General features: G+C 39.9%; 1 long non-coding RNA gene across 1 annotated transcript; it reads right to left on the reverse strand.

Annotated features, from left to right (window-relative positions):
• Positions 1-335: 335 nt before the first annotated feature.
• On the reverse strand, positions 336-5,207 carry LOC127537192 (uncharacterized). Its single transcript, XR_007946810.1, has 2 exons — positions 4,652-5,207; positions 336-1,867 (listed from the first exon to the last, which is right to left on the reverse strand). It is a non-coding gene; the product is annotated as an uncharacterized LOC127537192 (long non-coding RNA).
• Between the last annotated feature and the right edge of the window lie 22,046 nt (positions 5,208-27,253).

Here is a 27,253-nt window from a genome sequence, read left to right on the forward strand (position 1 = left end):
TTCGAGTTACCAGTTAACCTGAGCATGTTTTTAGACTATGTGGCAAAGCCGGAGTACCTGGAGAAAACCCACTCATGCACAGGAAGAACATGCAAATTGCATGCAGAAAGATCCCAGGCCCAGGCTGAGACGCAAACCAGATATCTTCTAGCTGCAAGGTGACAGTGATAACCACTGGAAAAGAAATAGTACATACAAAAAAAGCCCAGTAAAAATGTTAAGCTTACTTGAGCTTACTGCACAACACATAACTATCTGGCAAGGCACTACACTGACCAATCACAAACATGAAACCAGAAGTTCATGTAAGATTCCGTAACAGTTTCGATGCTGTATTTCTACCGTTTTTTTTTTTTTTTTTGCAATTGTTGCAGTAAATAATAAAAAAATACAGCCTCTGAGATAACGTTCTGGTGCCTTTGATGGGCCTGATAAACCACCAAAGTCACTGATCTGTTACTTTAAATGGACTTTCTGGATCAAAGTTGATGTTTCATCAGTGCCTAAAGCAGCATCACTCCACCAACGCATCCCGCTGCATTGTTTTATAAATGCATTCATTCCCTGCCAAGCTTTATAAGGGATTCATTTACAGTTATTGGAACTGTAGGTCTCGCAGTGTGAAATGGCTCTTTACAGGGCAACACTGAAGCTAAAAAATGCAAACACGTTGTAGAACTTTGTAAATTGGAGCAGGGATGTAATTAAAGTCAGATCTGTCACAATGGTGTAATAAAATGTCAGTTACTTCAGACCTGCTCGATATATGTAAGCCTGTATTCAATTCTTTAAAAGTAAGAGATTCAGAGAGGTAAATAAACCTGAATGTAGCAATATATGTTTCTAATGTTAAAATAAAAAGGCAGCATTCTTATATCTTTGCAGAGGTGCTTTTCAATCTTTTATAATGCAATATTTTATGCACTATTTATGTGAGTCATGTATTTATGGTTGCAGGCAAAAAAAATACCAGAGCAACTTAGCTGTAAAGAGGGCACAGGTTAGTGATTGGACAAGACAAATGAAAGGGATTAATTAATTGCAAATCAAAGTTCAACTGGCTAATTGAATAATAAAGCAAAGCAGGAGAATGTATAACGAGCTAGGGGTTTAGCTTAGCATTAAAGAGAGTTGTTAGTAATACATTTTATTTATAAAACACTTTACAAGTATCTCAAAGATGCTGTACATAAAATACAATAAAATAAAGCAAGTAAATAAAGCAAATAAAGTTAATGAAAGGTGTAAATTAACTGAGGAATTTTTCCGCATTGAATTTCTGCAGGCATGTATTTGACATAGTTAAATGGTGCATATTACCAGAAGATGTGCCTCACCTTTACATATAATATGTTTACAGTAAAATATTTTATGCTTTCTGATCACAGCCGTTGTGTTTTTACTTCAGATTACTACTCATCCAGATTCAAGACAATATGTATTTAGATCATACAGTGTCCTGCAATCTCCAGGCTCATCAAGACTGGATCTTCATATCAGCTAACTACACTTGATGCATCCAGAAACATTCCAGTGACCAATGCAATAACTTGAAGGATGAAATCACTTTAATTCAAAGTCACATGCTTTGCCCTAAATGTGTTTTTAGCTTTTCAAAATGTATTTGTTGCAACTTTGATGCAGTTTTACATCTCTGCTTACTTATAGTTTGGATTTTTATTCATGCACCATCTGACTGACTCTGCCTCAGTTTTCTTGCTTGCAGTACATCTCTGGAGCAGCTGGAAGTGAGTTTGATTCACCACAAGGGGTACGGCAGAGTATAAGGCTCCAGGCAAGCCACAGGTTTCCTGACAGTTATGAGGTCCTAATAGCCCATGTGCAACAAAGGAGGTGGTTGACAATCCTAGAGGAAGAAACGGGGAGTGGTGGGAGAGGGTGAGGAGAGACAGGGGTAGTATAATGAGTGGAGAGACAGCAGGAGTGCTCATGATGATGGCCTGGAGGAGATACTTTGTTGTAGTCAAGTCTCCACATAGTTGTTGGCATGCACACTCTGTATTTTATTCTTCTTCTCTGCATCTCGCTGTTAGTATCAGGATAATGATTTAAGAGAAAATGCAGCGTATAATGTGATGGATCCCAGTTGGTCACAATAAATTAAGTGAGAGGATCCAAAGTTTATTCAATTTGATAATACGATTACAAAAACTCTGTTATTTCACCATTTTTCTGTTAACATTTGAGGATACATATACGTTCATTTGTCAAACCCTACTGTGTGTATCAGCAGCAGGATATATGCCGGGTGAACGTAAAAACGTAAAAATCACTGGTAGATAGTAAACAACAGATCTTTTTGTAATGTGACAATACTATGTATAAAGTTTATTTAACTTTAGGATATTGACTGGTTTTATATATATACACACATATATATATATATATATATATACACTGCTCAAAAAAATTAAAGGAACACTTTGAAAATACATCATATTTCAATATGGGAAAAAAACAAACTGGATATTAGCATTGATATGGACTGGATAATGTGTTAGGAATGAAAAGTGCCACATTGTTTGATGGGAATGAAAATTATCAAGCCCCCAGGAGGGCTAAATTCAAGACACCCCAAAATCAAAGTGAAAAACTGATGTGGCAGGCTAGTCTATCTTGCTGAAATTCCTTGGCAGCAACTCAAAATGGTATTCAGTAGTTTGTATGGCCTCCATGTGCTTGTATGCATGACTGACGATGCCGGGACAAGCTCTGAATGAGACGACAGATGGTGTATTGGGGTATCTCCACCCAGAACTGGACCAGGGCATCACTGAGCTCCTGGACAGTCTGAGAAGCAACCTGATGGTGTCTGATGGACCAAAACATAATGTTCCAAAGGTGTTCTATTGGATTCAGGTCAGGTGAGCATGGGGGCCAGCTAATGGTATCAGTTCCTTCATCCTCCAGGAACTGCATGAATTCTCTTACCACATAAGACTGGGCATTGTCGTGCACCAGAAGGAATCCAGGACCATTGCACCAATGTAGGGTCTGACAATGGGTCAAAGGATTTCATCCTGATACCTAATGGCAGTCAGAGCGCCATTGTCCAGCCTGTAGAGGTCTGTGCGTCCCTCCATGGATATGCCTCCTCAGACCATCACTGACCCCCCACCAAACCGGTCATGCTGAACAATGTTACAGGCAGCATAACGTTCTCCATGGCTTCTCCAGACCCTTTCATGCCTGTCACATGCGCTCAGGATGAACCTGCTCTCATCTGTGAAAAACACAGGGCACCAGTGGTGGACTTGCAAATTCCTGTGTTCTATGGCAAATGCCAGCCGAGCTCCACGGTGCCGATCAGCAAGCACAGCGGACGCTGGGCCCTCAGACCACTCTCACTACCCACTTAAATCTCTTTCTGATTGTTTGATCAGAGACATTCACACCAGTGGTTTGCTGGAGGTCATTTTGTAGAGCTACTGCAGTGCTCATCCTGTTCCTCCTTGCACAAAGGAGCAGATAGCTGTCCTGCTGATGGGTTGAGGACCTTCAACAGCCTTGTCAAGCTCTCCCAGACTAACTGCCTGTCTCCTGGAATCTCCTCCATGCACTTGAGAATGTGCTGGGAGACACAGCAAACCTTCTGGCAATGGCACGCACTGATGTGCATCCTGGAGGAGTTGGACTGTCTGTGGAAGCTCTGTAGGGTCCAGGTATCGCCTCATGCTACCAGTAGTGACAGTGACCCAAGCCAAATGCAAAACTAGTGAAAAACAGTCCGTAAACATTAGGAAGGAAAAAAATGTCAGTGGCCTTCACCTGTAAACTCATTCCTGTTTTGGGGCTTGTCTCATTGTTACCCCTCTAGTGCATCTGTTGTTAATTTTATGAACACCAAAGCAGCTGAAACTGACTAAAAAGCCCTCAGTTACTTACTTGACCAGGTCAGTATCCCACATGTTTCACTGATTTGATGCAATACTTAGATTAAAAAGTGTTCCTTTAATTATTTTGAGCAGTGTATACATACACACACACATATATATATATATATATACACACACACACGCGTGTGTGCGTACCTAGACTTCATTACCTGGATGACTGAGATACTTCAGCTGTACTTACGGATTCATGATTTGACATCACAGTCAAAGGGGCAAACACTGGGCAAAAAAGAACCTTTTATTACTGATGTGTCACGGCCGAGTGGGGTATGTCTCTCAGATTAAAGCTTTTAAAATAGAATTAAATTGGATAGTTTGGATACAACGATTAAAACTGACAACGCCACCTAGTAAGGGACTAGGACCCGTTTTAAAAGAGGTTCTTAACCCAGAGGTGAGCAGTGCATAATAGAGGGTAAAAACAATTTTCATTTCAATAAGTTTATTCATCTAAAAAAATAACATTTAAGAATAAACAATAAAAAATACCAATAAAAAGTTAAGAAGCTAAAAATTCTTAAAATCAAGTCACTACGGAATAGGTGACCACTGGACTCATCATGCGGGGCCTTTTCCTTGACGGGGGTTGAGGGGGAGCTCCTCCAGTCCTCAGGGGCCACGGTGCTGCGCCTCGCGATTACACAGGCTCTGGAGCCTGGGAGAAAGAGAGGATCTGCCAGTGGGGGAGGTAATAACAGGACCCACGCGTCTCCCTCCCGTGTGTGGCGACTCACCGGGTCTGGGCGGCGATATCCAAGCCGCCCAGTATGCCGCAAACCGCCGTGCGTTCCAGACCTGGCCCCACTTTACGGCTGCCGTGCATCTCTCTCTCGCTCTTCGGTCGCCCTGTCTCTGTGCCGGTGCTGTGCGCCCTTGTTTCAGCCTAGTAGTCCGCCCTGGTGCTCGTCATACACCGCCGCTTCTGCCCGGTTATCTATCGTGCTGCCCCTTGCACGCTGCCGTTCCCCGCTGCTTCTGCCGCCGCCGCACTGCCTGTCCCTCTGCTCTGTCTGCTTCCTGCCGGCTCTCGCCGCGCTGCCCTCCTCTGCTCTGTCTGCTTCCTTCCGGCTCTCCACGGCGGCTTGCACCGCCGCGCGCCCTGCGGCTCGCCGCGCTGCCCTGTTCCTCTGCTTTGTCTGCTTCCTCCCGGCTCTCACCCTTTTCGGTCTTCGTCTGATTGTGTCTTTTGTTTGCTGTCATTGCCCGAGATCCAGTCCTGTTAATCAAGCTGATTGGCACCAGGTGCACTCAATCAATGTCCACAGTCTGTTCCAATGCACACTGGCAGGTAGTGGGTGTGGCCTAAACTCATTAAAAACAAGGGGAAAAAAAAGAATATGCAAAGAAAAACAGCACAACAAAACATGCAATTTAAGAAACCAACACAAAAATCAAGCAACTAATTGCACAACAAAATATAAGAAAACACACACCAAATAATCATGCAAATAAAAGTAATCACAATAGATAAAAGGCCATATTCCCACAGATGCACAACATACTAAATATATTCTGTTTGTACAAAATTCACATTGTATTTGTTACCCAGAAAGATTATGCAAGTACAAATTCACAAAATGTTCTGTCTCAGGCGATGGGTAGTTCTAACTTTGCAGTGGCTAATTAAATGTAATGGCATTCTTCCACTCTTTACACTCCAGTCTTCGACACTAGATGGTAAAAAGCTCTCTAAAGCAAACAATGAAACCCATTAAGAACAAACAACACACAAAAGAGGTTGCTTCAAAAGGCCTTCCCTCACATCCTCACAGCAAAGGTAAAACAGAAAGATTCAAACAGGATGCAGGGGTCACAGAGTTTCTTTTGGACAAGTAATGCATTAGACCGAAATGAAGCTATTAATGATGAAATGCCACAGCCATGTGGTGAGCAATCATACTTTTTATAAAGCTACATAGCTGTGTGCACACAATAACTGTCAAGCACAATGTGATTCAAGATTCTGATGTCCTTGCTGCAGTTTGAACATAATTAAAAAAAATTTCCGGACTGTAAGGAGTGTGTTTTTATTTTTTGTTTATTTTCAGCTTGAGAATAGTCATCGGGGCGGCATGCTCAGTAGGTAGAGTGGCTGTCTTGCAACTGGAGGGTTACCGGTTCGATCTTCGGCCCGTCGTGCTCATGTCGAGGTGTCCCCGAGCAAGACATCGAACCCCTAATTGCTCCTGATGGGTTGTGGTTAGCGCCTTGCATGGCAGCTTCCGCCCTCAATGTGTGAATGTGTGTGTGAATGGGTGAATGTGATGTATCATGTAAAGCGCTTTGAGTACCTTTCAGGTATAGTAAAGCGCTATATAAATACAGACCATTTACCATCTGCCAAGGAACACAGCAGAGTTATGTGATGATCGGCGTACGTTTGTCCTTCTGTTTGTCTATGTGCAACATTACTTAAAAGCGGAATAATGGATTCCATGAAATTTTCAGAACCACCTCATTATTTTTTGACAGTGATGCGGCTTATAATCTGCATCCAATGATTTGTTAAAGATTTCTATATCATTGTGAGATAGCGGCTCAGGGTCACTGTAACTATGCCAAGTAAATGCTACGATCACATGATTGCAATCCTACTACAAATTAAACCGATGCAGACTTACCAGGACTTATTCTTTGGAAATCACACAATGACTAAGCAGCCTTGGCGGAGTACTGCACTCTCTGAGTGCTTTTCTTGTTTCATTATTTTGGTAGCTTCAAGGACCAGTTTAAGATTTTGAAAATTTGATGTGGACATAAAAATGCTGTGCAGCTTGGAAAAGTATAGCCTGCCCTTTAGTAAGCCATACACACTATAATTTCAGTCGCAAATGCAAACTCACGTCTGTTAAATATGAAGCTACAACCAGTTAGCTCAGCTCAGTTAGACTGATAATTGGGGAAAAAGCTGGCTGGGATTTCTTTAAGGTAGTGTCTACAGACACGGACCCGTACCCGTAGCCCACAGGCTGCGGGTACGGCACTTTCCATTTGCCAGACAGATACGGACCCGTACGTGAGTCTCGCGAGTCAAGGAGCTGCTAACCACTGCAAAGGTTAAGGTTAGAGTTAGTGTTAGGGTTAGGTTTAGGGTCCGTACCGCTAGCGTCTACCGGGAGTCACGTGACCAGATCTCGCGTATCTGATTGGCAAATGGCAAGTGCCGTATCCGTAGTCCACAGGCTACGGGTACGGGTCCGTACCTCCAGCAACAACCTTTGTTTAAAGATAGCACATCAATTAACACCCCATATTTTCTTTGTTTAACATATTTAACATGGTGCTTTTATTCATTTTCATATTTAAACCACAGACAGAACACTAATAATACAGTGAGGTAAATATGTATTTGGCCACCTGTGTATTAACCAGTCTTGTAGAAAGGGGATCAAAAACTTTTTTACATTGATCAATTGGAAATTAATTTACAACCGGAAAAAACACATTATGTAATTTTTTTTTTAATTGTGTTTTTCTGGATTTGTTGAACAGATTTTCTGTCTCTTCCAGTTAAAAATAAATCTACTATTGAAATTATAGACAGTTTTTAAAAAAATATATATATGACCAATATGACCCCTTCACTCAAATACTATTACTAATAACAGTGTATGTACACTCACTGTAAAAAGTTTTAGGACACTGTCTCATTCAAATAAAGTAGAACCTGTCCTACAACTTTTGACAGGGTGTGTATTTCATCATATGGATGTGATCAGGGCAGGACTCTGATCATACATGTAAAGGTTCAGGCAGATTGGAGCATGTTCAGGGCATTTACACAGCATTTGAAATTTCATGGCAAAGGATCAAAATTGCAGAGGCCACCACGGACACACCCTTTGACTTTGGAAAAAGATTATAATAACTTTGGATCATTAAGGCCTCCTGTATGTACTGGCCGAATTTGAGGTGAATTGGAGTTTCCCCCTGGGAGGAGTTCACTCTAGAAAAAATGAAAAATGGGCAAAATCTGACATTCAACGCAAAATAGCTCACTTCCTGTTGGGTTTGGAATGTGGCACTGACTTTTTGTTCAGCCTGATGTGCTGCATATGTGTACCAAATTTGGTAGATACACCCCCTGTCAAAAGTTGTAGGACAGGTTCTACTTTATTTGAATGAGAAAGTGTCCTAAAACTTTTGACAGGGGGTGAAGCTCAAAGTGCTTTAACATTCAAAAAGATAATAATACAAATCTCCTCACTGTAAATCACATACATTGTGGTAAAATTCTAAAGGGAGGGGAGCTAGTTGGAAATGCTGTGTTTTTAAGTGCTGGACAGAGCTTGCCTCTCTGACATTTTTGGGTAGGCTACCCAACAGCTTGAAAGCACAAAAGCTGCATCTCAAATATCCAATGTGATGTGGTTTTGGGCAGCCAGTAAGCCAGCTGTAGGAGATCTGAGAGCTCGTGATGGGACATAAGGCAGCAGGAAATCTGTGATGTAGGCCGGTCCTAAGCCGTTTAGCGCTTTGTATACAAGTAAAAGGAATTTGAAATCAATTCTGTAAGGTCCAGGGAGCCAGTGCAGGGTTGCCAAGACTAAAGTGATGAGTTCACTTTTCTTTGTTTTCGTTAGCAGTCTAGCAGCAGAATTCTGAAAAACTTGCAGATTCTCAATGGGCATTTTGGGAAGGCCAGTCAAAAAATGCATCACAGTCATTCAGTCTATTTGTAATGAAAGCAGGAATGATTACTTTTTAGCTTGCTGCCGCATCAAGAATGGTCATACCTTGGCTATGATTCTGAGATGAATGACTGTCATGTTTATGTGGGGCTTGAAAGTTCGGTAGAACTTTAGAATAACACTCAGATTTGTTACTTCAGGTTTTATCAGGGAGGTTTGATTGCCAAGTATGTTCCACAGTTAACATTAATTCAAGATAGTGATTTTTACGTGAAACACTTGATGAGAATATAGAGTGTATTTCTTGAAATGTGGAATGATTCCTTTAAACAGGAAATTCACAATATGCAATGGAAGTTTCCACACAAAATGTGCCATTTCAAAGTTGTGGACCAAGGTTGAGTGAAGACACCCCCATGGAGTGCAGCTTATTATAATGTTGAAGAGTCCAGTAGTGTATAAGTCCTCATCAGTGGGATCAGAAGCCCCATGCTGTCCTCGGATCAGACCTTGTCACAGTCTTATGTTTAGCATGCTCACATTTGTCATACAGCTTTCTGGCTGTGCCCCAGTAACCATGACATGACTTTGGGGAGATATTAAGGAATGGATGACTCAGCATTACAGACATGTAGCTGCTGAGACTGCATGTCTTAATAGAAAGGAAATTTTTAACTAACTTTGCAGGATCAGTAATTTCATTGTCTAATTCCTCCTAATGCAGTCTCATACCCTGGGACAACTGCTGCTCGACTTGATCGATATGGAGGGTGTTAATAGAATTCATCCAGCACTAAAGCACGCTGCAATTTAGTTCCACTATTGAGCCTTAATGGACACAAACATAAAGGTAGAGATGTGTGGTGAATTGGCCAACTAAGATGAAAGTGTCACCCAGACCTAGCATGTTACCTTTTGGAACAATAAGTGAAATAATGAATTCATCCCAGACTCCATTTTATATCCATTAACGGAGTCCTTCCGTAGCCAGAGACTCCATATCAATTTATTGGATTGTTTAATGTAATCATGCATAATGCAGGAGGATTAATTGGAAATGGCTGCAGCAAGAAGGGACCAATGCATTAAGCAGCTACTTAGAATCAAAAGAGGATTTGTTAAATGGTCCTTCAGTCTTGAGATACTGGCGAATTAATTCAGTGGTGGATGAGAGAGAGATGCTTTTTGGAGGGTACAGTACCTTATTGGAAGATTAATGCCATCACTGTTTTGTTGCCCAGAGATAAATGGATATCGAGCAGTTAAAGGTGTTTGGGAAAGTGAAAACATGAGTAGTGAATCCTTCCTTAACTCAATTGGTGTTAAATTCAGTGTTTGTGCCTCGAGCAGTGGGGTTCAAGGATTTCACAACAGGAAATTCACATTTTTGTTTTCCTTTTCAGCATCAGAAATTAATAAGGGGACACTTTTAGGTGATTCTTACTAAAGTCGTAAATGAGAACAGATGAATGTATTTGGTGGGTATTAGTGAACTCGGACACCGGCAGCAGATGTCAGACTTTCGTTTAATCCATTTCCAACTTCATTATTAGGTTTCTAAAACTGATTAACTGAGACTGCATTTAGGACTGAAATTATACAGCATATGGCTCAGGAAAGCACAATCCATCATCCTTTTCATGTCCACATCGTTACAATGCCCCTTTAGGTGGGAACATTAGCAGGCTATCTTTTGTTGGAAACACAGTACATTTCTGACCTGCGTGTCAGGTACGTTCAGTTGTATTTCTATTCAGAGTGGATTCCATTATCATGACGCATTCAGCTGACTGACAGACAGGACTTGTCCTACCCTGGGGTGATGCATTAATCTAAGAATAACAAAATCTGCCCAGGACAAGCAACATAATTCCTTATGGTGGTCAAATATAAAATAATATGACTTTATACCACATTGACTTTGTTCTTTTATTTTGGCTTTTTTGTTCCTGGTCCATGCAGCATTGCTCAAAACTTTCATTAGAATTATTCTGGCAGCACTTAGCCACCCTAATAACTTGGCCTCTCATTAGCTTGAGTCCATTTGCCAAGTGAAGAAACAGCTTAAGCCTAAAACAGGTCATGCCATTGTTACCACTCCTGTTGGGCATACTCGCTTTGTTCCATGCTGAAACTCACAGCCTGGTCAGGGGACTTTAGCTTAGTGTATACCACAAAGCAAACTGCCGACAGCATCTCCCAGCTGAAATAAAATGGAACTCGTAATCATATGCATACAAAGAGGGAGAGTTTTCCAAAGGACGGTATTTTCTCCACCAGCACAGTCTGACAAGCAGACAATTATTTGCAAGTGAAATAGGGCATGTCGGGGGGATTTCAAGAAAAAAAGCATGCCAAAATGAATTACAAAGGTGAAAGGCACAATGAGTAAAACAAAAGTCCGGATCACAGAAAAAGAGAATCTGATTACAATGATTAATTTGGGAGATTAGGAAGTGCTTATGCATGGTAATTTGGGGTTAATTACTTTGAGAATTTATCACAGAAGATGGTGCTACAACAAAGGTGACCAAGGTGGCATTTAATGTGAGCTGCAGATAGAGTGTCATAGGTAGCGTTGTCGTGAAATATTCTTTGAGTACGATGTACTGAAAGTAAATGATGATGTAATCCTGGCAAATGCTGTTTGAATTGATGAGTTGTATCTGTGTATGTAGTGCTTAATGTTGAATATTCTAATAATCACAGATGCTTTGATTGTGTTGAATTTGTGTGCGTGTGAAGGAAAACGAAGACCTAGAAGCTGTGTAAGGGTGTCTGGAGGGTTGATGAGAGATCACAAAGTATTATCTGTAACTTTGATGTGAAGATAAATCATATGCTTTGTAGGGGATGAAATATGGAGTGCTCAATACATAATGATGTATACCCAAGGTATTATATCTTTTAAAATATATTGGAATCATAATAATGCATAAAAATGAATTATGCATGAAATCTGTCACAAAATAATGAGGGTAAGATGGGAAGCAAAGGTCTGGGCATGTTCTCTGTGAAACATGATCTAATGATAACCTAGTGTGCATGCCCACTGTAATGTGTGATTTAACAATGAAATGTGATATACTGGTGACAAAATGTGACCAATGAATTTGGAAAAGGTATAATGGTGTTAAAAAACATGCCCTATAGGTATGGAAAAATGACCAGCTCTCACAGCATTAAAGATGATGCACAACGCAATATCTTTGGTTTTTCTTGTGATATCATTAAGAATTGCACAAGGACTCGATGTCAACAACAAATCCTACTGCCTTTGAATGCTGACTTCTCTTGATGATTTTTTGAAGATCTTTGACATTTGAACATTGTGGAATGAATATTTTGAGTCATTATTACCATTCTAGCATCAATGCTTGCTTTCACTATTAGCATTACAAGTTAAAAACTGCAGCAAATGCACCTCACTATAGGAAACAAACTGTGGAAGAGCTGAAGTGCCCAGAGAGCACACGAATCCAGCAACTGGCCACTCCAAATACAGTAAAAACCAAAACCCTGAGAATTTTGACACTTTTTGGGTCATTTTTTTTAGAACATTTAGTATTTGTACGTGACATTTTAGACCGCAAAGATTGAGTTACAAGACTCATAAACTGAATGTTTAAAACATCAGTACGTGTCTTCTGTGACCCATTAGATTCTGTGACCTGTAAATCTGCAGTTTGTTTGCCTCTGGGTTCAGTGCAAATCATTAGTGATTTATTGAACTGTTATTTGCTCTAAGATGAAGTAGAATTAATATTATTTTGCCTTTGCTTTTTAAATGTTTTTTTTTTTCTAAACTTCTGCCTCCGTTGCTTCTGCAGCTGCACCAGAGCCTCCCAGGGAGGAGCAAATGCTGTTTCTCCCTTGCAACAAAAAGAAAGATGAGTCAGGACCGGGTTAATGAATGTCACAGAGCAGTGATAAAATATGTGATGAAAGCCCTACATCACTTCAGCTCAGTAAAATGTCTGTGCTTTAGGTTTGAGAGTTAATTACCGTGATTTCTATGACCCTGTTCACACCTGGTATTTACATACCTATCAGGGCATCCAGCACTCATGGTGAAAGTACCGCCGTTAATGCTGCCAGGACACGTTTTCAACACATTGAGGTTCAGATGTCATTCAGAAGTGTTCTGAGCCATATAATGCAGGACCACATTGTTCTAGCAGTGTGTATGTCAGTGTGCCCTGAACTACACTAATGGATGCCTACTTGACTACAACTCCCGGTGGTGAAAAACAACAATGCACATGGCAGAGTCCTTGTGGTACTTGCTAGGTATTTGACAAAAAATGGTAGAGTGTAGATGTTTTTTTGTTTTTTTCTGGAGAAATCCAAAATGAAAATGCAGGTGCATATTTTAAACACTTAATTCACCTGTTCAGTAAATTTTACCAAGAGGCCAGTTCGGCTTTGACTTGGAGAGAATTTGCAGCTAACAGGTTGTTTCCAGTATTGAGCTATGTGGGTTTGCGTGCTTGCAAAGTTGGACCCATGCAAGACTTGTCTTTGCAACTGGAAATGATGATTGTTTTGCATATTGAGTGGAGATCTGATCACAAGTAGAATTAACTCACTTAGCACTGCCCACTTGTGACTGGATCACCTAAAATTCATGTTAAAGGCAGGTGTGAACAGGTGCTCATAGTGGCATTGTCACTCTTATCGACTGTGTTATTAGCATGTTTTAACTGTTATATGTTTTAATCTCCCGTCAAAGACCAGAAACAAGATTTCAGAGAACTGAAAGGATACAGATTCAACAGATCAACAATTAGATTCAGACTGAAGAATCAGAACATGTCATACAAAGTTAGACACTGTGCTGTCTTTCTTCAAAACACCATTAATCCTATTATATAACAGCCACACCTTGCATGAGAATAAAACTGCTTCTGCGAATGAAAATACCCAGAAAACCAAAATGGTTTAGGGATTCTGCTAACTATAAGTCCTGAGTATTATTTTATTCGTAAGACAACCTCTTGGCACTGAATTTTACAGAATTGATTTTTGGACATTCATGCCATTGATTCCAGACATAGCTTGTCTAGCTCTGCAAGCAGAGGGTGCCCTGACACTAGCTCCTGTTCTAATACAGCAAATGTCACAGTCTTCATTCGAAAGCAAAATTAGATTTTCTGATACTTGAGGGAGATTTTGGATGGATATAGTCTCATAGTCTGGCTCTCCTAGTTCTGTTATTTTCTGAAGGTACAGTATCTGAAAATGTTTTAATTGTCCACTATAAGAGAACTGAGGCCTTAATGAAGTTCATATCAGATGTTTTTCTCTCTTTTTTAGATATTCACCTATCCAAATAATCATAATACAATTTATTTCTGAGTATGGTAAGTGTGGGATACAGTATGTACCTTCCTTTGTATCTTTGTGATTGAGTGTCTGATTGACGGTCAGGTGCCTCAAGAAAAAAAACACAAAAACAATGCAAGAGTTGAAACCATTTTGAGTAGGGTGAGCATGTAGCTCTGAGAGGGAGAGGTGGAAAAGACAAGATTTAGATAACCTCTCCAGTCTCTCACATGGTGACCAGATGTCTGATATTTGATTTTTGTGGCTGACACATTCAGTTGACTCATTCATTCAGATATGGAGCCATGGAACAAAAACACCCTATGTCAAAAAGGTTTCAAGACTGTGCCAGTTGGTTACATTTTCAAGTGTTACCAATTTGACATGGACAGACTTGTATGCTTTAAACAAAAATAAAAAACGGATTTGCTTTAAGTGTTTACAATTGGGGGGGGGGGGGGGGGGGGGGAATCTGTGGGCAAAAATATAACAAGTGATGTGGTCAAGAAGTTCTGAGAGTGTTCACGGTGCACCGAGCATGTCACAGCATGACACTCATGCTACATGTGTGAGCAGCAGCCGATATGAGTCAGAAGACCATGTGAAGCTGTCAACAGGGGAACCTGTGTAATGTGCTTTTGTCACCAAATGCAGGTATCATGCGTTTACAATTTCTCCATTAATCCCAAACTGGAGCAGAGAAATATACATTCTCTGTCAGTCAGCAGCCCAGATCAGGATCAACTCTAGTGACCAGTGCTGCAGTTTCACGGTGGAAGAGCTGCTGTCTCAAAGACCGGAAAAGTCACTTCATGTTAGGAGTGCACCTAAAGCATGCTTATTGTGTCTTTACTATTTATTCAGCTGTGCACTGTAAATTTGCCACCCGGGGTTGTACAATTGAGGCAGCGTTCTACTGTAACATACTGAGGAAGAACATTCAGTGCAATTGCCCTGAACTGTGGCATGATGGCATATAATTTCTCCAACTGTGCTGTGATTATGCATACATTTTTTTGGTCATAACAACACAATCACACTCTCATTCTCAATTGCTAGTTCAAGCTATTACACTGAGTTTAGAACAACATACCCTAAACAAGCTCTGTAGCTAAAGCAAGGTTAATAGCTCAGAAGCCTACTACTTTACAAAATGTGTTTTTTTTTACTGTCTTTTCTTTGCATGGAAAGAGTGGGCAGATAATTGACTCCCTGCAAAAAATGCTTGATAAGGTCCTCACAAAAAATGTAACTCTTTATTTGCCTTCAGCCTGAGCTTTACCGCGCGCTGCCCAGTACACATAAATGAACCTTTTCTGCAAGAGACATCGTGATGAAAGTAGCATGCATGTCAGAATCCAGGCAATGGGTACCTCTCACTTGTGGCATTCGTTCACACAGGGAGCGATGTTTTGCACTGACAAACAAAAAACTAAATAAAAAACACTGTGCAGGTTATAGCTGGAAGAAGGGAATCAGCATGCTTTATAGGTTTTAAGTAAGAATTGAAAATATAGGTTCACTGTTTGTCTCAACCAGACTCGTGAAAGCAGGGGCAGGAGGTGACATGCTGGGATTTGGGCTCAGTGAGATTTAAAGGAAGTGCTAGATCGTGGCCTCCTCAGCATCACTTCTGAAGCCCCGTACATGTTCTGGGTAATGATTCATATCGTCTCTGTTGTGACCTACGCAGTCTGCCAAATGGGCCACAATCAGAAGGTATTCAACTACAGACTCTCCTGAGCCTGTACACTGGTGGACAATGCTTTTATCATTCTTGTAAACCAACAGAGAATATTCCATACCACAATAATTCTCAAACCTGACAAGGCAATAAAGATCTAAACAAATGGGATGGTGCTATACTCACTCAAGGCCAAGAGGATAATTTATTAATAATGATGAATGGACCACCTGACTACCATCATATGTTCAATAGACCAAAACCGATTATCATTCATAAAGCATTCGTTTGGCTTTCAGTGTTTGCCATATGCATTTTGTTTCAATGTAACATGCATTCTCTTATACATTTACATATAAGATGCACTGATAAGCCTGTACCTCCAATAACTCTGGTTCTATCGATACCATCTGCACACCCCATACAAATACAATAAGGAGTGTACAGCATGTATGTGTATTTTTTTTTCATCCATCCTCGTGTTTTTACCCTTTCATCTATATTTCTATTGCTTGGTCAACTATGTACCTCAGTATGTCATTTTCAGTGCTATTCTCTGCGATGCACAATAACAAATTTCATTGAAGAAGAGATGCATTGTACCAGATTTTGCTACTAATCATTTTCCAGCTGCAGTCACTGGGCAGATATAGGCACAACTGTAAATACAAAATACATTTACATATCCATTGCAACAAGTTTAAATATCTCAAGAACTTGTTAAGTTGTAGCAGAAATGTGAGTGTTGTACCACACCTTAGTGTTGAAGAGGGACCTAAGCCTATGGTCACGCAACCCGGTCTCACGGGGATTCGTGAAACTGTCACGTAAATTTTTGTTTCAGTTGGTTACCAAAAGGATGAGGTCATGGATACCAGTGGCAAAAGCAAGTTTTCTCTGTAGGGTTACTGACCTTAGCATTGGAGCTGGAATGAAGAGCTAATACATCCAGAGGAAGCTTGAAGAAGAGTTGCTCCATCTTTGCAATGAAGCAACCAGCTGAGGATGTTTGAGCATCTGATTAGGATGTTTTCTTTTGAAGGTTTTCCATCCATATGGAAGGAAACTTCAGAGTAAACCTCACTGGAGGAATTATATATCTCATCTGGTCTGGAAATTCCTTTGAAAGCACTGCCGGGGAGAGGGACGTCTGAAATGATCTGCTTAGCCGTCTGCTGCCACGAGTCATTGCTGAATACATGGAAATAAATAGTGAAAAAGATGTCTATGAAACTAACTAACTTGACCTAGTCAAACTATCTTTTTCTTTATTTTGCAATCATCCATCCATCCCTTAACTATACATCGCGAAATCCTCATTAGGGTTATGAGGGCAACGGCTTGTCCCAGCTGACTTAGGGTGAAGACAGGGGACACCATGGACTGATACTAGTCTGTCACAGGGCTACATATAGAGATAAACAATCACACTCGCATTCACACTGACAGACAATTTAGAATCACCAATTAACCCTAACTTGTTTTTGAACTTTGGAAAGAAGCGAGAGAACCTGGAGAAAACCCATGCATGCACAGGGAGAACTGCAAACTCCATGCAGAAAGATCCTGGGCCCAGACCGAAACGTGAACCGGGGATCTTCTAGCTGCAAGGTGACGGTGCTAACCACCGATCCACTGTGCAGCCCCATGGTGCAAGCATACTTGGCCCAAAAAAATAAATTAAAAGCAAGATTTTGAAAAGATTCTGAAGTTGTTCAAGGCACAGAACCTTTTACCTCCAGTGGTGAAGATCACCATTCCATTTGTGTCTTCATAACTTCCTTCATGGACATACCTACTTCCTTCACTGGCTGATTGGAAAGATAGAGAACACAAGTTCATGTACTGTAATTGAATGACGGGTGGCCTACAAACAATCTACCCTCTTCAGCCCAGAAAGGCTTGCGGCAGCTCTGTGGATGCCAAAGAACTCCATGGCAAGCTAAAGAGCTATTTGGTGACATGTGCAGGTCAGCTTCCTTGGCAGGAGAACAATATTTATAGAGACACAAATCCAAGTGCAAGGATAATATCTGTTCTTGGGAAAGATTCAGCCAGGTTTCTACATTTTGCCCGTTTTCTGCAATGACTATAGTGGTGGAAATCTACAGACAGCCACTGTCTGGGTCCTGTACATGATATGTTTGATGATAATGAATATTAAAATGCATTTCTGTGACTTTGTTTTCTTTGTTTTAGTGAATTCAAAAGAAAGTTTTGCGAACATAAGGGTGACATAAGACACAAACAGTTACTAAGAAAGTGAAATGCACTCTAAGGTGTTACAAATGGTACCCCAGCATCAAGGTATACACTATACCATTCAAACGTTTTGGGTGACCCAATCAATTTCATGTTTTCCATTAAACCCACACTTTTATTCATGTTTTAATATAATTGCACAAGGGTTTTCTAATCATCAATTAGCCTTTCAACACCTATAGCTAACACAATCTAGCATTAGAACACAGGAGCTGCAAATGTTCCTCTGTATCCCTATGTAGATATTCCATTTAATATCAGCTGTTTCCAGCTAGAATAGTGATTTAACATGTTAACAATGTCTAGACTGTATTTCTGATTAATTTAATGTTGTCATCACTGAAAATATGCTTTTCTTTCAAAAATAAAGACATTTCTAAGTGACCCCAAGCTTTTGAATGGTAGTGTATATTCCAAATGTTTTTAAACACTAATATAGCATTGAAGTGCAGTTATGAACTTGAACAATTATCAATAAAAGCACATATTTACAAAATATGCAAGTTTTTAAATTGAATATTCATAAAGCTAAGTGATTCCAAACAGTATTTCCATGTGTCACATATTTAATTACCATAATTATCAACACAGCTATTTAAACTGACAAATGTTTAAAGCATTAAGATGGCTTTTTCCTGTTTTTGTTCATGTAGCACATTTGAAAAGAAAGTTAATTCAACAACGTCATTTTGCCAGATGAATTTTTGTTGAACTGCAGTTATGTCTTTGAACGCACATTTCAATCTTGAAAACAAAGCACACATTATGAAGCTGATGCAATACCAACCTAACTCATCAAAACAATGTTTGAAACCTAATCCTTTTATCTAAATTCGAAACTTGAATTTATTTTTAAATTAACTCGTGCAGAAATTTAAGTTACACATCTAATTAGCTTGATCCAATTATCAAGACTATTATGTCAACACATCTCATCAAAAATAGTGTTTGAAACTTAAAAGGTTTATCTAAATCAGTAAATTAGATTGTTTTATCTTGCAACCGTGCACTTAATTAAGTGGTGGGAATCGGTCCCTTTAATTACTTCTTAGAGTGGATGGCATTAAACTGGCTAGTCACACTTCTCGGCCTCATAGACATCATTCATAATCATTCTCCTTAGCCTTGTCTTGATGTGTTTTATCAACCTCATTTCCTCTGCTAATTAATTCCCAAACGCGCTGCCACATTCAGCAGCTGGCTTCTGGATCGCAGCACACCTCTTCTGTAACTAATCAAGCTTCTGCTTTTCAAGGGGATCAACAGTGTGGTCTGGTCTGGTTGCACGTTGTTGTAGGCTTAAGAGTATCAGGGCAATGTTCACCATGTTTCTGTCTGGCTCAGAAGCAGTGGCTGACAGCTTCCCTGCTGTGTCACCAGACATCTCTGACAGGTCCTGTGGGTCACCGGTGTTGTCTTCTGTGTTGTGCTCTGCTTCTTTTGTATTTTTCACCAACTGATCAAGCTGCATCAGAGGTCATGTGACAGTGGTGCATACAGATGGAAGCAAAACAGACGAAAATCACAACATAACGGTGATTATTCACTCTCTTAAATGCATTCAACCAAAAGTAAGGCAGTATAAATCAAATATTTTCTTATGCAGGCTTTACAAAAAACATGTATGTCACCTAGCACAGGTTAAGTTAAACCTAGCACACTTAGTACTGACATCTTAGCTCACCTGTTAAACTACAGCCCAGGGCTTCAGTAATTTTTTTTCCTTTTCTCTTCTGTTGTGGTACATGTTTGTCCTCAGGGAGGCAGAGCTCCTGTTCTGGTTGTTGGCACTCATCTTTTTGTTCTACACAACATCTGGTTGATGCTGCTTGCTGGTCAGCTTGCTCTCATTGGCTATTGCAGGCTTCTGCTCAATATTCCATCATTGTTCCTTTAACAGTACGTAATTCTAGGATTTGAAATTAAAGCTACTCCATTACAGTCTGTAATGGGTTGTTGAATAAACAGCCTTCAAACTCATATTGGTGTTTTAAAGTTACATACTCAGAAGCTTCTCACCCCCCATTAAAATAATCCCTGTATTAAATAGCTTAAATGTACAGTAAGTCTTCACCATTCCTTCCTGTACAATGTGCAGATGTATGAAATCCCGAACCACCAGCTCACCTGCAACTCTGCTCAAACACTGTAAAACTACTCTACACAGTGGCAAGGTGTAATTCTGGAGTAATTTATCCATACATGTTGAAAGAATAATGATAGAGAAAGCCCCAACTTGCAAATTGACGGACTTGGTTCCTTCAGTTCATGAGCAGTCAAACGTTTGGGGTCATGTTTGCTATGAAAACTCACACTTTTATTCATGTGCTAACATAATTGCACAAGGGTTTTCTAATCATCAATTAGCCTTTCAACACAACTAGCTATAACAATGAACCATTAGAACACAGGAGTGATGGTTGCTGGAAATGTTCCTCTGTACCCCTATGAAGATATTCCATTAAAAATCTGCTGTTTGAAGCTAGAATAGTCATTTACCACATTTACAATGCCAAGACTGTATTTCTGATTAATTTAATGTTATCGTCATTGAAAAAAATGCTTTTCTTTCAAAAATAAGGACATTTCTAAGCGACCCCAAACTTTTGAATGGTAATGTATACCAACTGTGGTTTTGACTGCTGGTTTTGATCGTGGACATGGACATGTTAACAACTTCATTTTCCCCTGCAAGGGTTTTTAAGACTGTCTGTAAATTCCTCCCACTACAGGGTCACTTGGACAGACAACTGGGCCAGACTAGCCTCCAATTGGGAACACCCTCCCAGAGCACCCTCTTGAGGGATGAATCCAACCCAAAATATCCTCCAGTGTGAGAAAACCTTTTTTTTTAACTTTCTTGTTGAAGGTTTCACTGGCTGGACTGACACACAGCAGATAACTCAATGTGTATCAGAGGAGGCACGTAATGGTTTAACTTCACAATGGGGAAAGTGGCAATTAGTAGTACTAGTACATGGGAATTCCTCATTCCAAATCATTACAGAATGTGCAACACAACCATTATCACAGCTTTTAAACCACATTAATGACATGTACATGTCTTGTTTGACATATCAACAAGAGATCTGGCCAGACAAATGTTGCTTCAGAGGGTCTTATGTGCCCTTTATGTGGCCCCTCCATCCTATGGCTGTCGTCTCAGCTCAAAGCCTGTACGCCACAGTTTCCATGTAATCACCAACACATGGTCACCTAGAAGGCCCAGAATCCGCCTGCCACTCTTTGATCATAACTGATATTGAATGGCATTCACCCCCCGGACAGAGGGAAACTTGTTTCTTTGCCTCAGTGAACAGATGGCCACAGGATGGTAGAGGGTGTTGCTATTATTCAAAATACCTCACAGAGAATGTGGAATGCCAGAAGCTTTTCTACCCACCAGGAGAGCTGGAGGAGGGATCACAGATATTTCACTGAGGATTTGGGGCATTTGTGCTTCATATAACAGTAACCCCCTGTCAAACGCTGAGGAAGATGCTGTCAACTTTCGACATTTGCAGGATGAAAGTTATTTTTTCCGCTCAAGGCTCGTCTGACTGAAAATCTAAACGGTGAAGATTTTGCTTGAGATTCTGTTCACACCCTGTCTTAAACGCTCCTCAGACATCTGCAAATGAAAGTGATATTAATGTCAAAGCTCAACTACTTCATTCCTTTCCAGTTCGCTTTGACATGTACCTATGGAGGTTTCATCTCACTTTTTTCCCAGAAGCAGTGTTTTGCAGAAGATCAGGCATTATACTTCAGGAGAAAAAGGCATGTTGAGGCAAAGGTGGTGCAGAACTTATCCACAGAGAGATACAGTATCTGCATCTCTTTGAAAGTAGGTACTCCTCATCTGCAGGCGATGAGTAGCTATAAGAAGAAATTACTTGATTTGCACAGTTCAGTGCTCAGAACAATTTGCTAAATTGAATAGTTTTTGTGTAAGCTGACATCATCATATATTGCCCAATTTGTTGGTAATCATTATTTGAAACGCATTGAATCAGTTCTAAATGTGAGAAAAATCAAATAGTAGTGGTTTACTGCCAGTGGCTGGTGATACGGTCCTTACAAAGGAACCCCAGTCTGAAGACTGCAGACTTGTAGTTTTGCTGCACTTGCAGGTGTGGAATGTTCATTAACTATTACGAATATATTGCACTGCTATTAGACCATTCCAGGTAATGTCGATGCGATCTTTTTTTTTATTATTATTATCTGCGGCAGTTTATGAATGTACAGAAGACTAGATTAGATCATGTGGGAAGGTTGAGCAGAGTAGCTTTGCTGTGTCTATTTGCTTGTAATGACACTATATCATTGACTGTGTCCATGCTCGGTAGTTTAATCTTAATGATAAACCTCAGTTACACTAACCTTACTCAGCTGCTTTGTTTGCTTTGCTCTACAGTTTACTATTTGTTATTTTATTGTTACATGTACTACCAGTCTAATGTTTGGACACACTTTGTCATTCAAATTAATGAGAAAGTGGGCCCAAACTTTAGACTGGTAGTGTACATGCAACATGTTATACAGAGTAACTGGTTTTACCTTTTTCCCATTAAGTTTATTAGTTTTTATTTCTATATATAGGGGCATATTCCAAGTTATGGCAGACAGCTAAAAGGCTTGTATTCATCTTAAAATGTTCTCCGTTTTTGTCAACATTGCCAGAGTTTGTCTGAAAAAATCGACTTGTTCTGCAATAATGTTGAGATGGTTGGTACGTCAACGCTATGTCCACATGAACGCCAGGATTTGAAGTTCATTGTAACAGGATGATCTGTGTTAATCACTTCATCTGTGAGTCATTTAAATGCTGTGGATGAGTGGTACATCTTTAGATGTAGTACATATTCATGAGTGTCTACATACAGAGCCGTGTAAAAGTATTTCCCCCTTTAAAGAAGTCTTGCATTTTTGCATATTTATCACTCGTAAATATTTCAGATCATCAAACTCATTTTTGTGTAAGACAAAGACAACTCAGGAAAACACAAAATGCAGTTTTTAGATGATGATTTTTTTTTGTTTTTTTGAAGGATAAATTTTGTCCAGCCCATCTTGCATTAAATGAGCACACCACTGTATATCAGAAAAACATTTGTTTCTATCATTGCACTTTTTTTTTTTTTTTGGAAACTAAACATGCTGAGTTCCTGACAGCTGCTACTATTGATGCCAGTTGATGAGACAAATTCTGTAGTTCCATCCATTTTCTATGATTTGTAATTTGGATCATGATGGTTTACTTGCAATGGAGATGAGATAAACTGGATCTAAAACTACTGTGTGTGCATCATGTAACCGACTAGAATTACATCAGCCAAGTTACATTGCACTGCTGCATGGTAGTGTGTGGCAGCTGTTTTCAGTCAGCATTTTGTTGGTGTTTGGTGGACATCCGTTTATCATTCAGTAGCAGTAAGATGAAGAGGACTTATCCAACAGCTGCTGCTTGGTATATTAATTATTTCTGAACATATTCACCACATATAAAACAAGAAAATCACTCAGAGTGCAAAGTCGCTTAGTTGTTCATTTCCGACGTCTGAAATCTTGAAAAAAAATTGTGGCAGAAGTCATGACACCAGAATGTGGCCATTTAATATCAATGTACCCACAAACAAAATGATCTTGTGCTGAGCATGTGTTATGCATTTGTACGTTTTGTACAGATACTGAATTGCATCTCTTAAATATGCAGCGAGTCACGGGAATTGATGGGGTTCGGAAACACGCCCACAGTTTTATCAATTGTTCCTTGTATCATTTATCAGCAAAGTTCCAATTAGTCTGCAGCGGTTGATTTGTAGTAGAATCACAATCATGTGATCGCAGCAGGCAGCTGACATAGTGCTCACTTGTTGTCATAGTTACAGTGATGCCATCTTGTAATAATACAGAAATCTTTAACGTATCCGTGGATTCAGACTATAAACTGCATCGCTGCCAAAATCTGATCACTTGGTTCTTGTGCCACTTATGACCTTCCCTGAAAATTTCATGCAAATCCTTTTGCCCGGTTTTGAGTAATGTTGCGAACGGACAAACAGACAAACCAACAGCAATCATCACATAACTCTGTCGAGGCTCTGCGTCATTGGCGGAGTAAACATCTGCATTGCATTTTAAACTTTTCGTTTCCCAAAGAGGAACCATTTTTGCTTTTCTCATGTTCTTACATGACTGAGTTATTGTGTGCCTTAAATACATCCACACAGGCTGTGTTCTTCAGGGGAAAAGGGGGGGATTTAGAAGAACAATTCCCAAATCAGTACAATCTATCAGCTCAGATGCGGTTTATGACCGTATTATGGTCCCCAATTATTTTCAGCTTCTCATGCTGAATTGGGTTATAAAACTGACAGAAATGTATACCGTGGCTAGAATAATACATTCCCAAAACAGTAATAAGAACCTGAGGATGAAGATTTAAACATCAACAGCACAAACAGTGAAGTGCTCAGCAGAAATGCTGCAAAAACCAATAATACAAGTGTGATTAGGCTGGCAAATGCAAGGCTTTAAGCATTTTAATTAGACTGATGGCTGCTTTCATGCTATCATCTGCTGCCAATGATACAGTCTTAATTAACCCATTTAAAAGCAGTGGTGTGTATTTATGTCCATAACAAGGCTTTTCAGTGTCAAAGGAAAACACATTAGTGGCATAATGTTATCCCAACAGCTCACTCTGATGGTTATCACACAGACATGATCCATTGTTCTCATTTGTCAGGGCTATTGTAGAAACTTGTCAGCACTATGTAAACTTGTGGAAATTAATCTCTTTCATGTCCACAGTGCACTTTTAAAGCAAGGCATGCATACCTTTGCAGCATATTTCATGGACAAAAACAATTTGGAAATGTTTTATTTGCATCAAAAACATAAAAAACGAGATAAAATGCATTGAGATTTTTTTAAAAAAGGGGAAAAATCCTAAATATATTTGGAACTTTGGAACCACAGAAATAAATCCAGGAAATGAGGACAGGATGTTTCATGATGAGTGTAAGTTTCAGTCAAAACCAGGGGAGCATTAGTCTGCATTTAAGGGTGGTGGTTAGAGTCAGAGGAAGTTTAATATCCAGCTCTGTGCTGCACTGTGGATAAATGCTGCCTCTCCATGTTTAGTTTGCACCTTCTGGGAACAGTTAACAGTTCTCTGCCCAATAACCTGAGGTCGGCAGGGTTCACATGCACATGCAAATGTATTTTGCATTTTTGTCTGAGCTGCAGAGAGAAAAAAGATAATTCCTCAGCAGATGTAATACTATTTAAGGACTTTTCCAAGAGGCTTTGTCAATTCTGAACTGAACAACAGTACACTCTGATATTATTCCAAATTTAAGCAGTTACTTTACAGTTTATCAGTGATTTTGATAAATCGCTGAATATGTATTAAATAATCAACAATTCAAATGGAACACTGTCCTCCACATGCACACAGAGAAATATATTTCTCAGACAAAAGAAAGAGAAAAGAAAATTAGGCTTGATGTTGCCTTGGCAATCAGGGTCTGTTTTTAAAAATATATATATTTAATCACCCTGCAGAAAACGTGTTGTTTTCAGGTTGTTCTTGCATTAATTGCGCCGTTTCAGTTCTCCCATGGGATTGTTTTTCCCATCATATGCCACATACCTTAGTTTTGCCTGTAAGCAGCTGTGACAGATTGAGAAACATTCCAAAGAAAACAATAAGGACTGCCAACAGCCAGAACAGGATCCCCTTGATTTATCTATATGCAAGTCAGATTGAAAGACCTACACAACACATCTGATTTACAATAAATGCTGTCAAGACAGTTGTGCTCAGAAAATCAAACTGTTTCCCAAAATGCATCGACTTTCTGCTTTTATAACCATCCAGGATTTATGAAACGACCCCCAGAGAGATATCAGAAATGTTTCAGAGAGAATAAAAACACTGACAGCACTGTAACAAATAATGTCATTTGTTCGGTTTCTGAAGTTCTAGTTCTTTTCTTAAACTGAGAAGTAACACAAACACACATGCACACATTCATACACCGGGAAAAACACTCACTGAAACACAAATGCAAAATTTGTCAAGCTGAAATGTGATCAACATTTCTTTAAGCCACATTTTAGAGTGTACTGGGACATGGAATAAGGCACAAAAAGAACTTTGTGGTGCATCAAACAAAATAGACTGGTTAACCGTATCAAAGTAAATGTAATGAGACCGGCTGAAGAGGAAGCTGAGTTTCTTGCAGAAGCTGCCTGCAGGGTCACTGCAGGGGAAAGCCATGGTTTAGAGAGCGAGTAGTGCCTGTGCACTGATTAGATCATTACATGTAATTTTCATGAGGAAACAGTAACAATCAGGTAAAGACTGTGGCAAACAAAAAGGGAGAAGACCCATTTCAAGACACAGCCTGCAAGTTTTGTTTTCTTTTTTCCATGGTACCTGTGCTGACAATAGTGTTCCCTGCAGCTTTGGAAAAGGGGGATACTTGACGTGAAGAGAAGACAATATTCTCTTCTGCAAATTAAATTAGAGAAAGTGGGATTGCTAACCACTCGGGGTGTAACGGTACACTAAAATGTAAATTTGGTTCGGTTCAGTTTCCTAGAGTATTCGGTTCGGTACAAAAAAGGCAGAAAAAGAACGTGAATAAGAACGTTGTCCCGTGGCAATAAAAACTCCAATGCCATGTGTTATTGCTTTGGCCCGGTCAGAGTCGCGTGTTAGAGGTTGTTTAAAAGCAGACGTTATCGGTGTTTGCACCAAGCTGGTTTTCTTTCTTGTTGATATAACATTTACTGTCGGGTGATGCCGTTTTAAGTGTGTTAACATGTTAGACGTGTTGCCTGTAGCATACCCGATCTCTGTGGAACAGTGCCGACACACAACTTTGGTTTTATCCACTTTTCTTTGTCCATTGGTAACTGTAAAAGGAAAACCAAACTGTTCCCAAACAGGAGAGCGTAGTGAGCTGGGAGGGTCTTCCAGCTCAGGTTTGATGCCATTTAACACGCCTGCTAGCAACACCTGGTGTCCGACCAAGAAGTGGTGTCCGACACTCTAAAGCGTCCGTGTGAAAACACGTTAAGGACTTTAGTTCCCGACGGAGCGCTTAGATCACTCCAGTCATAAATTTGAAGAGAAAATAATATGAAATATGAACCGAAACGCTGCACAAGTGGACCGAACCGAACATGCCGTACCGAAACGGTTGAATGCAACCACGTGAACCGTTACACCCCTACTAACCACGCAATTTCTTATCTGTACATCAGATATTGTTTTTCAATGAAGACATTAAGTGCAACTTTTATGAATGTGTTTCATTATTGGTAGTTTGTAGCCTTCAGTTTGTGATACTGGCCAGTGTTTTCCAGTCAGTTTATAATTTACATTTAAATTAAGACATGTTCACTTGAATTTT

The sequence above is a fragment of the Acanthochromis polyacanthus genome, chromosome 14 (assembly GCF_021347895.1).
Source record: "Acanthochromis polyacanthus isolate Apoly-LR-REF ecotype Palm Island chromosome 14, KAUST_Apoly_ChrSc, whole genome shotgun sequence".
In the NCBI taxonomy this organism is placed as follows: Eukaryota; Metazoa; Chordata; class Actinopteri; family Pomacentridae; genus Acanthochromis; species Acanthochromis polyacanthus.